Below are 14766 nucleotides of genomic sequence, written 5' to 3' on the forward strand. Positions count from 1 at the left end.
AACTTAGTGTAACATTAATACCCTATGATAACCCAGACAGTAATAAGACTGAACTTCTCATCTCAAAGCTGCAACTAAACCCTAAAAAGTCCATCTATATTATCTGTATATATCTACCTCCTGGAAATAATTCCACTACTATAGAAAATATCCTTAGTTGGCTCACCAGCTCCTATCCACAAGAAACCATAATTCTTGGTGACCTCAATCTGGACTGGTCCTCTTTAACTACTAATAACCCAGCTTCCCATATCAACCTCTATGGCTTTAGTCAAATAATAAACACCTCTACTAGGATTAATAAATCTAACAACAAAGAAAGCACTCTAGATTGGATACTCATTAACAAACCACAACTTAAATATCAGTCTGGAACAAAACCTGATGACTTTAGTGATCACAATCTAACCTTTATTATTAGACAAAGAAATGCCTCTAACAATACACCTATCTATAGGACCCTACGCAATCTCAAATGTTTCAACCCTACTCAATTTAAAACTGAATTAAAGGCCTGCAATTGGAACCCACTAAAGACACTTCCCCTTGAAGAAGCTGTGCTATACTTCAATACCACATTCCTAACTATTCTAGATAATCATGCACCATCACGCTCCATCCGAATTAAATATAAACCTGCCCCCTGGCTATCTAAAGATACAAGACAAAAAATGTTACTTAGAAACAAAGCTTGGAGAAAATGGTGAGCTAGCAAATCTAGTGTAGACCAACAGACCTTTAGACATCTAAGAAACTGTACCAAAAAAGCTATTTTCTCTGATAAAAGAACTTATTATAGTAATCTCCAACAAGCTAACCACAATAACCCTCAAAAATTCTGGTCAACCCTTAACAGGCTTCTACACCCTGGACAAACTACCACTCCTTCTCCTATCGGATCTGAAAAGAATTCCACCCTTGATACTGCCAACACTTTCAACTCTTTCTTTATTGATACTATTAACTCTTTGGCCTCGCACCTCTCTAGTGACAACACTAGTAGCTCCGATGCCGCCTGCTCCAAACTAAGAACCATTAGGCTACAAGGCATCTGCACTGCCATCATACAAAAATGTATTCACAAACTCAAACCATGCACCCCTCTGCTGACCAACTCCCATCTGAATTCCTTCAAAAGCAGCCTCTGAAATTGCCTATCCCATATCTATTCTCATTAATAGAACTATAAATGAAGAAACCATACCTGACATCTGGAAAATCTCACATCATACCCTTACACAAAGGAGGTAACTCCTATGAATACTCTAATTATAGGCCCATAGCTCTCTTGTCCCCACTAGCAAAAATCATGAAAAAATGTGTCCATTATCAGTTAATGGACCACCTAATAAAAAACAACATTCTCACTCCCTGTCAACACGGCTTTAGGCCTTTTCATAGCACAACCACCGCTCTCCTCACCTTTACAGACCTTATTAACAAGAATCGAAATAATAACACCCTGTCCTCAGCTCTCTTCATTGACCTATCTAAAGCCTTTGATATGGTCAACCACTCTATTCTCTTAAATATTCTTGAATCTCTCTCCTTAGAATCTAAGGCTGTCCACTGGTTTTGTTCCTATCTCACAAACAGGAAACAAGCCGTTCTCTGGGATAATAAACTCTCATCCCTTCTCCCAATTTCATGGCGTCCCCAAGGCTCTATTCTTGGACCACTTCTTTTCTCCCTCTTTATAAATGACTTACAAACAGCTATCCCCAGGCTACTTGTATACAATATGCTGATGATTCCACATTAATTTGCTCTGCTAAATCCATCTCTGAACTTCAAAGTAATACTCAAGCTGTTTTCTAAAGTTGAAACTTGGTTCTCAAAATGCCTACTCCTAAACGCTAAAAACCAAACTCCTACTCTTTAAGCCCACTACCAGATCCCCTACATTAGACTTTACTATCCTATCTAACAATGGAACATTATATCACCTGACCCCAATACCAAACTGCTAGGTGTCACGATTGTCAACAACCTTACCTTTGATTGTCATATCAATAATAACATTAAATCTGTAAACAGGAAACTCGGCTCTCTATAGAATTAAAACTTTCTTAACCTCCCAAGCCAAAGCTACTCTTGCCCACTCTCATCTTATCTCTACTCTTCTCTATGCCTCACCAATCTATACTAACCTTAAGAAAAATCTCTCAAAATTATCGCCACATGCAATAATATAGCTAGATTTGTCACTGGTAAACCCTTCAGAGCTCACCACTGTCTGAATCTGCAGCAACTTAACTGGCTTGAACTGTCAAACATGTTGCTTCATTCCCAACTGACATTTGTCCAAAGAGCATTCTACCAACCTCACAACACACCTATACTCTCCAACCCCTACTCTAATCTGAATTCCTCCGTTCATCAAGTAAGCTGCTAGTTACCTTAACCAAATCCAATAACCTAGCAGGTGACTCCCTTTTCTCTAATACTATTGGAAAACACTGGAATCAACTGCCTACTGAACTTACTTCCATTGCATCTACTGTTCTGTTTAAACAAAAACTCAGAATTTACCTTAAAAGCCACTGGATGTGTCCCTGCTCTAATCCTGACTAAAGTTATTTGCTTCATCTAATCGATCTTTCTCTCCATACTTTACTCTCCATCCTGCTCCCTCTTCACCTTTCTTTCTCTACCTCTTTAAACCCCTCTTCATCTTTCCTCCTTATGGCTACAAATCTCTTTCAAACAAGTATTAGTCTCCTTATTTTGCTCTCTCACTTTTGCTTCTCTTCCTTGATCTTTACTCTCTCTTCCTGGTATGAAAACATGTTAGTATGTTCATCATGATGTTACTTATTCCCTAGAAAGTCAACTTCCTTTTCTTTCTTTTGATAACTTTCTTTCATTTCTCTTTCCCTGCTCATACTCTTACTATTCTTGTTTAGAAATAGGTAATAATGTGTATTATGATATTTGTGCTTAAAATGTATTTCCTTTTGTTTAAATGTGGAGCTTTTCTCCCCGGACCTCCGCTGAAAATGGAAATATATCCAGTTGGACTAGCCCGGTCAACAAATGTAAAATAAAATAAATAAATAAAATACACTCCTCACTACAGCAGATACACACACACACACCAGCAATCCAACACATACTCAATAGTGGGTGAAGGTGGGTGACAGTATCACAAGGCAAACAGTCACCTCACACGTGTCATCATGCAGAATATGTGTTGCTCAAGACCATGCAGTGCGAGTGTAGATGGCCCTAGTTAATAACAGTATACATGGCTTTGATGCATGTGTGTAGTTGTTCAATGATTGGCTACACCCTGGAACACAATGTGTACATGGACACAACATTGCTGTGCAAGTATTATCAGCTCTGCAATGTCCTGTGCACCATCACTCACAGGTATACATGTCTGATTACAGTGTCTGTGTCCATAGCAGATAATAGTGGGCACAGGTGTAGCTCATGCATGCTATGTACACACACAGGATGAGTGGTGCATGTAGATGTGATGGAATCCCAATGCTCAACATGGCCATTGTACAGTGATTATGGCGAGTGTGGGACATATTGCAGATATGTCGGTGCCAGCCATGACATGGCATGCTACATGACTGCAACATTAAACACCACATGTACCCAATGTGTCATGTGATCTATACACCCAATAGCATTCCAGGACATATATGTGTCACTTTGTACAGATGGTGACTGCTATGCATATTGTGTATACTGGCATATGTAAGCACACACACAACATGCTATGCATATTGTGTATAGGTGCATATATTTACACATACACAACATTGGGGTGCAAAGCAATGACTGCTATGTGTAGTACTGTGGTCACTGTAACTGGATGGGGTGTAGTACCTGAGCCATCATCATCATGCATCATGTGGTCACTCAAGGCTACTAATGTGTGACAGACCACTGCCTGGCATGCTGTACCTGAACTGCAGTGCCGTAGCTATGGTCACAATTACACAGCCACTTTGTACATGGGTGTGTGAGGTGCCCAATAGGGAGCATTGCCTAACATGACTGTGTTATGTGTTGAAGAGTGTTGCACAGCCTCATGATAGGCCTCTACCCCTGAGGTATATCATGTGTGCTGTGTGGATGACATGTGGGATACTGAAGTGTGACCTTACAGTGGGTGTGTGGTAACACCATGTGTAGCATGTTGAGGTGTACTGCGTATGATAAACGTGTTATGTTGTGTACAGCTGTAGCAACTATGCCTATCCAATGTGCAGTACGGTGTTGCCACAAGTGTGTCTGATGCTCTGTGTACTGCATGTCATTAAGGCAGCTACTGACACTACTGAGCTGTGCAACGTCTTACAGCAAACATGCAGAGCATGCATTATGCGTAGGTGTGTTACATGTACATGGCCTGCACCTCACCTATGACATGCACATTTCATTACCAATATTGCAGTTATACCACACTCACCAGCATGGATCGTCTGCCCTGCTGTCACACCAGAGGAGCCTACAAGAATATGAGAGAGTTTGTCAGTGGCCACAACTGTGGCATTGCTACTGTGGGTTTGCTAAACTACAGTAGAACAACAGTCGACAGTCCCAGATGTACAGATAATATTCCAAATATCAGTACTGCACAACACTAGGCAGCACAACTGATAAACACACAGTACACATCTCACGTATACATAATCTAACAATACAGGTAACTGTAGTCTACAGATAGGGCACGTTACCTGCACGCTCCATGTCAACATGCTGGGTGGCTCCGGCCTCCATGATGACACATGTCTGTGGTAGTTGCTGTTATTGTTCAGGAGCCACCACGCTTAGGAGCAGCTCCTCCACTCTGGTGAGGGGGGGGATGAATGGCCACCCCATCACCTGTGGCAAGCTGTTGTCTATGGATATCAGACGCACATCACTGGACATGTCTAATTAAGTCACTGCAGTGATGGTGTACCTGCTCATATGTCCGGTTATGCATGCCTATGTCATTTACCCGATGAACAAGATCTTTCCACAGTGCAGTCCGCTCATGCTGGTGCTGGCTGCTTCTGGAAAACAGCAGTAAGTAGTGCTGCACCAGGCTATGGTGGATTTCCTCTTCCTCCACTGCTGTGTAACAAGGATTACATTGGTGGGCCATCAGCCTGAAAGAGAAATGAACAATATGTGTGAGTGAGTCCTGTGGCACACTTTACACCCTTAACCACAGATATCGCTTCACTGCCATATATACCATCCGTTTGTCTGTCAGAGGATACACATGTTCAGTACCACATATTGGTTCTCAGGCCACAACTGACTAACAGTGCCTGGCACACTCTATATATCAAAGCATTATACAACAGTACCCGGCACACTGTTTGTGACACAATGCACAATCTCGCCACAGGGGTGTATATCACTCTAATGCACGAACAAAGATGTCATCCATTGCAATGAATGTAAAGTACAGTTACAGTAGTACCAGTAAACCACTCTAGGCGTTGATGCCATACCCCTGCCTAACATATGTGCACAGTTGTTAATATAGGTGGCATACTGCTGTAACAGAGTATATATGTTGCTAGATACACACGTATACCCTGCAACACACATGTGATCGCGGGCATGGTACAGGCATAATTACACACACATCAGACAAACATACAACACACCACTGTATGCCAACACAGATGAGCTTTACCTGTGTACCATACAGTACTGTGTGCCACTACTTACAAACCCTTATGCCTGAGGTATGTACTTTGTGCAGACTACAGGAAACACACAAGACAGTGTTTCCAAGCAATGTGAACATACACCATACTGTGCTGTTTAGGCCTACAGCTTCAGGTAGTACTACAGTTCATATGGGAGTTGTATTCACCAGCAGTACACTCACTAAGCATACATGTTTTGCTTTAGCCTACAATGGGACATCACAGTCGTCAACAAGGAACTACGTCACAACGTATGCCATGCTACTATGTCTGCCTAGCAATAACATACACATCTTTTGCTGGCCTCACAGCTAGGACAGACACTACCATGTCAGATGCAACTTCACACTAAGCTATCACACCTTTACAGACCTTGCACACATTCAGCGTTACACTCATTCAACCTCACATAGCAGGTATTGCATTGAGTACTTGTGTGAGTGCATAGTGTCATAGGTAGGTAATATGCTATTGGCCCTTGGGCCTAAAGCAGCCTAGCCATATGCTACCCTGGCCTTTGCCACACATGTACTATGATTTCACTTGCCCCTGTCAAACAGAACCACAGAGGTGATTCCCGGGGTGTATTACCTATCTCCCAAACAATCATCAGGGGTATTTATGACAACTGCTAATGAGGAGCCTTGTTTGCTATTGCTAGGTGGTTTATTCCAGAGGATGGCATATCTCTGAGATAGGAACCTATCCCTCCAGCATGTGCTGTTTAGTGAGCTGATGAGGTCTATGGCTGTAGAGTGTGCAGCCCGGAGGGATTGTGATATGTTGCCATGGTGGTTGTCACACAGCTATGGGTGTGACATACTTCTGTATGTCCGGAAGAGGTCACCTCCATGTGGGCGGTATGCAATACAGTTTAGCTGTGGTTTTGTGAGTCAGTCTGCATAGGGCATCTGTTTGAGGCCAGTATTCCCCTTTGTGAGGTATGTCTGTGGCCTTTCTACTTGCTGTAGTTGTCATGTGAGGTGTATACCACACGGGGCATTGTGATGAGTAGAGGGGAACACTGACCTATATTCCCCTAGATGACACACCTGTTGTGATGACATGTACCACATAGACAGATTACAAGTCTAGTGTGGCACTGTCTTTATCAAAGGGGAGGCTACTGTCCACCTGTGTCCCATGTTCTCTTATCACACCTTCAGTGTTAGGTAGATTTCTACCTATGTCGTAGTTAATGGATGCAGTGTTTTGGAAAGGAGGGATGGCACTGCAGTATTGACACTTGTCTACAGTCCATGCCTTGGTCACCACACACCTGTTGCGGTACATATGACCCCGTGTCTCTCTCTCTCATATATATATATATATATATATATATATATATATATATATATATATACATATCTATACACATACATGTACACATCCATTGCTGTACATATAGATGTACATATAGGCACATGTACAGTCCACCTTTCATGTTGGGGATATCACTTATGCGATAGTTGTGAGATGTACAGTTATGTGATTATATCGCACAGTGTTGTGCAGAATGCATTTTGGTGTCCTCAGCCCATGTAGCTATAGCAGGCCTCACTGGCTGTAACACAGCAGATCTGACAAATCAGTCCCACAGCGTTTAACCACCACATGACATATATCAGCACTGCATGCTGTTTTCTATGCCACACACTATGACCTACATAGATATATGCACATAACAACCTTCAACAACATATATGTGTCCACCCTTCACTAACAGTTGCAGTATGTCCCTTGCCCTATGCACATGTGCAGATACAGATAGATATGTACTTCTGCCACATATGGATGATTTACAGTGTGTAGAGTACTCTTCAGGAACATCTACTACATGCCGGCACATACATATGAGTTACATACCGTATCTTTGTATTTCTCTGCTCCGTCTGTTGTTACTGTTTTGTTGGGGTTTTTTTTGGTTGTTTTTTTGGGGGTTTTCTCTGTCTGTTTCTGTTTCTGTCTCTTTTGTCTGTGTCTCTGTCTCTCTCTCGCTCTTGGTCAATATCTCTCTGTTCCTGCAATGATATTATTGCATGTGTGGACAGCAGGTACAGCCTGCTTTTCTAGGTATCTGCACATGTGCGTATGACAGCCTCTGCACCAATTGGTGCCGACCATTAAGCAATTGCATGCAGCCTGCTGTGTGGTAATTGCAGTACTCACTGTGATGGCAGCCCACTGCTATAAAATGCTAGGTTAGGTAGGCATAGTCCTTTCAGCTTTCCAAGGTGGGGCCCATGCTTGTTTGATCTGGACATCATTGGGTCAGTCAGAAGGTTGGTATATGTCTCTTATCTGAAGCTGGGGTTGTAGCCAGTGATATGCATGTTGTACTCAAACCTGAATGTCGTTGCTTCCAGTACACACTTCTCAGTGTAGACATTTAATCACCCCTCCAAATGCTAACACATGATACATGGGAGTATGTACTTTCTTTCTGAATTAGACAATTAACTGCCATACAAATGTAGTTATTGCAATGTATTCCTGTGGCACATGCACTGTTTGTGAAGTGCTATACTGTAATTATTAAGTTACTCACTTCTGAACAGTTTGTGGTTTGTTTGTGTTGACATTAGCACAGGCTGCTCAAGACAACTGGACATATTTCAGTACTGAGTATGCCTACCCACACCCTTGGTTTTGCCTGAATACACAGGTATGCCATACCTTTGGGTAGGGGTGCTGAACTGCAAAGAGTATTTTTTATTATTATGTGAGGTTTATCTTGCTGAACATACTGGGTTGCTGTGTACCTGTTAGTCTATCAAGGCAAGTAGTCTGTGTAGCTCCCACCTGTGGCCATATCCAGATGGTAGCTAGAGGTTAGCCTATTATTCTTTGTCTGTGCACCACACCAGTCTTTTCAGAACTGGCACAATGGCATTGTCACAGTTGGTTGCTAGCAGTACATGGCTACATCCTGTGATATTTCTGTGTTGTACTCCTACATAAGGGCATGCTTGTGCAACTCCTTCCAAAGCTATTTGCAGAGTGTGTAACAACAGGAATGCTGATATGCCTGTGTGTTTTTGCCTCTGCCAGGCCTCAGATACTCAGGTATATATTTGAACAGCCTCAGTGAAAGGTACATATAAGTGAGATACACCTGTAATATATTACAGACATATTTCAGTTGAGACTTTCTCGGTAATCGGAGCATATGTATTACTACACCTTTTCTGATGCGCAAGCAGTGTCTACTCTCACCTATTGACATTATTCATTAAGTGTGATTCCCCACTTTTATGCCTAATGTTGGTACTTTTCAGAGTGATTCAGAGGGGCACAGCTAACATTTGTTTACAAATCAGGGACATCCCTGTAAAGCAGTCACAGTTGGGGAGTTTGGCCTCTGCCCTATTCAACTTTGCCAGTGTTTATCCTGGTCTGATACTGTGTGGTGTTTGTAAGGTGCCACTGTAACATTATTCCCTACTAGAATGGCTGGTTCTCTTTTCACAGTCATGTCATGCAATTCCACAACAACTGCTGGTAAAGACCCACAGAACAGGATTTCTGTTATGCCATTCCTAATTTCCATTTACATTCCCTCATTGTAATGCATGATATATTTATTTCAGCACCAAGTTATTTGTATATCTGCTGTGGCAATTCATGCAGTCTATTGTGTCAGTGGTCTGGGGTTTGAGACTGGCAGAGGTTTTTTCTTTTGCTGCTGAGCAGAACAAGGGCCCTGACATAGAGTGACTAAGGCACTTTTAAGCAGTTGTAAGCGGGTTTGCGCCGGTTTGCATGACGCTTACAATACTTAGCTAAGCGCGCACATGCGCACACTCGCTTAAATCTGCTTACTACTGCTTAAAAGTGCTTAGTCCTGCTAACCCCCATGCTAAATTCTTTGAAAGAAAAGAAAATGGGGAGATAGGAAAGTGGTGAAAAAGGGGGCACAAAGAGGGACATATAGTAGGTAAACAAGCTCGGGATGTGCAGGACGGGTGTAGGGAAGGTCCATAGCTGACCATTTTTTTACCAGTAACAGCTGCACATATGCAATACATTTGGAGGGAAATTTGAAACCTTCCACCCCTGGGAGAGGGGTTAGGACAACAAAGTATGTCGTATGCCAATTATAATTATCAGTTTACATGTCCAGCAGACATGTGTGCGAAATGGGCAGCTATGTATGGGGTGTAATTTTTTTGTGGGTACAGATTGCCCTTTTTTTTATTTTTTTTCGGGTGAGAGTGGAAAGTGAGGTAGAGGAAGTAGGTATGTTTGGAGAGGTAGGTTGGGGAGGTAAACAGACAAGACAAACAAGACGCATACAGGGGCAGTGTATGACACATGGGGTGGGTGAACACAATTGACGGGGACAGATGTTTGGAAATCGCAAGCCCATGAGCCCACAGATGGTAACAGTGGAACTGAGATCTCCACCATGGGCAGTCAACACTGCTCCTTCACAGCCCCGAGGGTGGCTGTGCTGGGGGCTACGTAGGATGGGCAGGCTCACCCATGAGATGCACCACTCTCGCCTCGAGCTGGCATAGGGGATCAGCGACTGAACGCTGGATCTCCCTACACACCACAACCCGGACCCTTCGACGGGTGACAGGTGGCCTTTCTCCACCCAGGCTTGCACGGAGGGGATGAACCCCATCCCCTGCAGCGCTTCCACCTGAAGGTGGCACAGGCCCAATGGAGGAGGGGAGCCCGGGCATGACACCAGACCTGCTAGTGCCAGGTGCACTCGCTAGGTGAGGAGGGACAGGTGGGTCCACTGGGACCGGCCTTCCCATATGTTCTGTGATTAGGTGAGTTTAATTACAACATAAACAACAGCATTCAAGATTAGTTGTAACAGCATGCAGTAATAACCCCATTAACCCAACACACCAAGGTTCCAACAGTTGAACAGCAAGCATAACACATGCATATATTGAACGACAGTGGACATTCCAACAGCATGCAGGGATGATTGGTAGCAACAGGCCACCATGATTGTGGTGTTTGAACAGGGCACATGCATCAAAGTGAATGCAGATATTTATAGAACAATAGGACATATGTCCCAACAAATGTTTGAGAGTACACATACCCATTGAGGTGTGGAATTGCATGGATTATGCACATACAGTAGGGTGTAGAAAGAAACCTCAATTAACATCTTATAAGTACTTTTAGTCTACACTGCATTCCTATTGACTGCAGGTGTATATCCCCTACATGTATTATTACACTTACCAACATGCTTTAGGTTGTGTAATGGGTTTGGCTAGTTCATTATATACCTGTCCTATATCTGACATGCTAACTGTCCAAGATGCAGATGTTACTGGTACATATTTTTTGCTTTTATTTATATTTCTTTATCTACATATCTGGATGTGTTCACATGACATTTTCAGTTCAATTTGTACAGAACCCTGCATGTCTTGTGGCACACTCACATTTCTGGGGAACAAATTAACAAGCTACTCATGTGCCAGATTTACTTATGCATGCCGGCCAGTCACTGACTGTTGAGGACTGTATATATGCTTCACAGATACTAGCACTTCCATCAACCACTTTAGATGGGACTGCCCAACTGTGGGTTCCAGCAATTATTAAAACAGTACTATTTGTATAATGCAAGGGTACAACAACATTTCAAAGTAAGTGACACAGACACACTCCAGGTTTTATACCTTTATTAATTACAATACACACTTTTCCACAGGCTCTCTACTTTATTTGATATTACAGTGCATATGGAAGACATATTCAGAACATATTATACCTTTATTAATAGGTTAGAACACTCTTTGTCAGGCTCACTCACTTATTTTATATGACAGTACCTGCAGAGATATTATTCTGGACATATTTTACCTTTCTTAATGGGTTACTACACTCTTTTTCTGGCTCTCTGATTTTTTATATGACAGTACATGCAGAGGACTTATTCAGAGCATTTTATGGCTGTATTATTGGACTACAACACTTTCTTTCATGCTCTCTCCCCTATTTTATATAACAATACATGCAGAATAATCACTAACCTGCCTGGTGGCGCAGCCTTAGCAGCCTATCTGCATAGGCTTGCTGATTCTCAGCACGGTCACCTGCAGCTGTGAAGTAAATGAAGGGATATTGAGACAAACCTATCCATTATACAGAATTAATTATCAATTCTTACATACTGCATTCCATGGCTACCTACTCAGTTGTGGGGCATCTTGCATCCCACGGGCCTCCTGTATCCATTGGTTCAGTAGGTCCTGCTTCCGTCTCTTCAGGTCTGCATGGTGGTGATGGACCTGCTCACCAGTCTGAGGAATGCCTGTGACACTGGTGAGGTCATGAGCTAACCGGTTCCAAGCCTCTGCCTTGTACTCCGTCCCTTGGAACTTGCTCTGCAGGAGTCTTGACTCATGACGGTGGACAAGGAGCTAAACCATGTATTTTGACTCCTCGATGCCCCAACGTTGTGCTCGTAAGCATGTACCCTCTCCAGCACCAGCCATTCTAACTGCAGATGTGTGCTACAATCAGTTGTGGCGAGTATTCCCGCCTATGGGGCTTAAATATGTTGCATTTCCCACACTTTTTTGTGATTGGCTGTTTTTGAAAATTCTCAGCTGACTGCAGACCTGCTTAGTAATGGTTAATCTACCATTTCTAAGTATATGTATGTAACAGTGGCTGGTTCTCCTAAGCTGTCATGGCTTAGTGGTTCAGTACTTTGATTATGGTGTACAGAGTCCTTCGTTCAAACCTTGTCATTCATTTTATTTTAATACTGTCGAGACAGGCTAGGGGGTGTGGCTGTGTTTAAGCAACTTTGCTCTACGTTGCTCCACGTTGCCCTCCATTGCGCTGGTTGGCGCGGCGCGCACGTCTGTGCAAACCGAATGCGCTGGGTAAAGTGCTGTTTAACTATGGGCAACTCTATTGCGCTGGGTAAAGCGCTGCCAAACTATGGGCACCTATATTGTGCTGGGTAAAGCGCTGCTTAACTGTGGGCAATTATATATCAGGCTCCTTTAAAAATATATATTTTGTTCACTGATACTTAGGCCATTTCACTGCTTTTTAGTAATATTTTAATCATATATGTCAGGTATTATTTCATATACTGATTTAAAACATAAATAGGAAGGGGAGTGGTGGGACTCGAACCATGGATGCCTCCTCTTTGTGCGAACGCTCTACTATTACGCTATTACTATTTGGTGTGATTTGCATAAACATTCTTTCTTATGCTCTTCCTTGTCGGGATTGCTAACTGCAGCTAAGCAATGGGCACATCCGCGCACACACATGCAAATACGGGCAGCTATTTCGGGAATATAAAAAAAATAAAATTAATGTTTTACTTTTTATAACTGTGATGGGGGTTTATAATGTCAGGGAGTGTGGTGTTGGGTGCATGGACATTTGAGTGGACTTTGTCTTCTTTGTTTACATTTTTCTTTTCGAACTCTTGCAGGGGCGTGGACATTTAGACTGCTCGGCAGTCGGACACGCCCCCTGCTTTTCTACATGGTCCGTGTTAGACTTGTGGTTGAGTCAGCATGCCCTCATGAATATTCATAGCATGCTGACGTCATACCGTTCAACTGCAGCCTCCGAGTAAGACTTATTTAGTCTTACATGGAGGATTCGTGAATCCGGGGGCATGACTTTTAATGATGAAATTCAAGACCTTCCCTTTTTATCCCAAAGTTCATGACACTGGAATATCGATGAGACAGGGTTTTTGCAACACAATCCATCAAAAATCAATGAACATCTAGATAAATCAAACAGATCCTTTACAACCAGGAGGGACAATGACTGTTTCATCATACTCTCCTACATTCTGCATCTGTTTTTAGTTTTATTGCTATTGAGTAGGAATTACGTATCTTGAAAAAATAAATGGAATTATTGAATTATTCAATTATTGAATTATTAAAATAATAACCTGAGAAGCCTTTGTTTCTGTTTTTGATCACTTCTGCTAATTCCCTTTAACATTATTATTTTTTTGATGAGATTACAAGTGAGCCATTAGTCAGGAATGACAGATGTGCCAAAAAACAAGTTGTAGATGTTTAACTCGTCACAACACTTTCATTTTTTGTGTCACAGATGCTTGAATGACATAGACATATGTATGAATATTTCTGTATATAATTTAAAACTGTCTATAAATGACTGACTAGTGAAGGTATTTTGCCAGGTTAACCTTAACCAGTTAAATGAAATGATTATAATGACAAATGCAGACCATTATTACTGCAGACATGTTGTACAGCACAGCAGTAACATTCTTGGTGTCATATCTGCTCTGATCTAATGTTGAAAACCTGTTGATTCTTCTAGGCACTTATTTAAAACATTGTGAAATGAATGTCATGTGTAATTACAAATGTTCATTGAACATCTGCAATGATCTTATTCAGGTTACTTAAGTACTTGATCTCAAAGTAAATGAATGGTGACTTACTTATTGATAATATTGGTAGTTTTTCTGACTAAGGAGAGACTGTACAAACAAATAGGTAGTAGTGACTGTCTAATCACAAAGTAGCATCTTTTTCTATGCTAAGTTTAAACGGTAAGCTCAGTATGCAAATTCATTAAGGTCATATGAAGCTTGTTTCAGCTTGGCTAACTGCTACCTATGTGTTTCTGAATACAGTGTGGACAGAAGAGGAAACATATAATGCACAATTGCCATGTTTTTTACAATGCGTTTGGTACAGCCCATGCAAGTTACACTAACTAACATATACCGGACACCTTGAAATAAGTAGATATATTATAGTCATGGCTCTCCAAGTGTACAAAATTTTAAGGAAACTCCCGGACATTTAATACTTTTATATGGACGATTATGCAGCTCTAAGGGCTTCAGTATTCCTGCCTCACTGCATTATAAGTAACAGACCTCCCACTTTCTAAGCACTACACAGCCAGTGCCTTAGGTTTTTTTATTCACAGGTAAATTGAAATTATACTGGGTGAGTTTCATGCTAGTGACTGGTACTCATATATGACAAATTTTTGATTTGGGGGTTTTATTTAAAGGAGCATCTTGCCTAGTCAAGCTGGTAGACTTCTACAACAGGGTACCAAGGCTATGCATGAGGGG

This window comes from Protopterus annectens, chromosome 8.part0 (assembly GCF_019279795.1).
Source record: "Protopterus annectens isolate FY-2018-M chromosome 8.part0, PAN1.0, whole genome shotgun sequence".
NCBI lineage: Eukaryota > Metazoa > Chordata > Ceratodontiformes > Protopteridae > Protopterus > Protopterus annectens.